Source organism: Perognathus longimembris, chromosome 8, assembly GCF_023159225.1.
Source record: "Perognathus longimembris pacificus isolate PPM17 chromosome 8, ASM2315922v1, whole genome shotgun sequence".
Lineage (NCBI taxonomy): Eukaryota > Metazoa > Chordata > Mammalia > Rodentia > Heteromyidae > Perognathus > Perognathus longimembris.
In genome coordinates this window covers 8,042,568-8,044,147 of record NC_063168.1, presented here as the reverse complement: position 1 = coordinate 8,044,147, position 1,580 = coordinate 8,042,568, and the positions used below count along the sequence as shown (strand labels likewise).

The 1,580-nt window shown below is 49.4% G+C and overlaps 1 non-coding gene across 1 annotated transcript; it reads right to left on the bottom strand.

Moving 5' to 3' along the window:
* Nucleotides 1–531: 531 nt before the first annotated feature.
* Trnak-cuu lies at nucleotides 532–604 on the bottom strand. Its single transcript has one exon. It is a non-coding gene; the product is annotated as a tRNA-Lys (tRNA).
* Between the last annotated feature and the right edge of the window lie 976 nt (nucleotides 605–1,580).

Below are 1,580 nucleotides of genomic sequence, written 5' to 3'. Positions count from 1 at the left end.
GAGAGCAAGGGAAGGGGCGTTGGGGTCCATCTTCCCCCCTAGATGGAAGGGGCTTGATGCACCTCCCCCAGCCCTGGGGAATGCGGCCCTGCTACCCCCTCTAGATTGGAATCCAGAGAAACCGGTTGGGCCAACAGCCCTCCAACCTGCCAGCTAGCCGGGCGCCCACCAACCCCGCCCGGGTTCAGTGGGCTCAAGTGACCCAGCCCCTTGGAGGTCAAGTGACAGCTCTTGGCCTATCGGAATCCTGGCCAACCCCCTTCCTTCGGAATCATCTCCCCCTGTCCTTCTCTCAATAAAGTTAGTTCGCTCTCAGAAGCCTACTCCGTGGTCTATGTACGCTAGCTCCCAGGGAAGGATATCGGCCACATTACCACGTAGGTCGCGCGCACGCCAGGCCGGAGTGACCCCTACGTCCCACCCTAACATACCTGCAGATCGAGGGTTAGGGGAGAGGACGATATGGAGGGTAATAAGAGAGAAAGAAATAAGCATCCGAGCCGGGTCAGAGAAAGAACCCCAACATAGTGGCGCCCAATGTGGGGCTCGAACCCACGACCCTGAGATTAAGAGTCTCATGCTCTACCGACTGAGCTAGCCGGGCTACCCAACAAAGGGGTAACATTGTCCCAAAAGAACTATACTCTTTAACTGACCTATGGAACTGTAACCTCTTTACATCGCCTTTATAACAACAATGAAAAAATAAAGTTTTAAAAAGACTGGATATGGCCATATCCCATATCTGCATTCCTTGCTACTCAGGAAGCTGAGATAAATTCAATGTCTCAGCAAAACCTTCAGTGTACAACACGATCCAGCACAACAAACCTCTGACCGCCTACTTGTATGCACTGCTCACATTTCTACCTCCTCAGTATTCCATAAACCCTCCTTGACATTCTTTTTTTTTTTTTTTTTTTTTTTGGCCAGTCCTGGGGCTTGGACTCAGGGCCTGAGCACTGTCCCTGACTTCTTTTTGCTCAAGGCTAGCACTCTGCCACTTGAACCACAGAGCCCCTTCTGGCCATTTTCTGTATATGTGGTACTGGGGAATTGAACCCAGGGCCTCATGTATACGAGGCAAGCACTCTTGCCACTAGGCCATATCCCCAGCCCAGCTCCTTGACATTCTTGCCTCAAGTCCTTGCGCTGACTATCCCTTCTGCCTGCTACATTCCTCCCCAGACACCGATTTGACAATGACATACAACTACAATTTCTTTACTGAGCAAACATATAACCAGAAAAGTCTTTCAGGATCAGTTTCTCCTCCATCACTCTCTAACTTCTTCCCTCATTTTCCTTCTCAAGCTTTATTTTTCTTCCCCAGTCACATCACAACCTAATAATTTAAGTAGCTGTTCTTTTATTTTGCTGGCTTTTGCCATAAGAGTGGCCCAGGAATGTTCCTGATGGCTTGACTAGAGATACCCAGCCAGGCTTAGACCTGGGCAGGTAAATGTGCAGGACAGATGTTTTGTGTTCTTGCATTGTGAGAGCTCAGCAGACATGGCTAATCAATCAGTGAAGTCTCCACAGCCTTCATGATTTCTCAAGCATGAGGAAAAGAATCAATG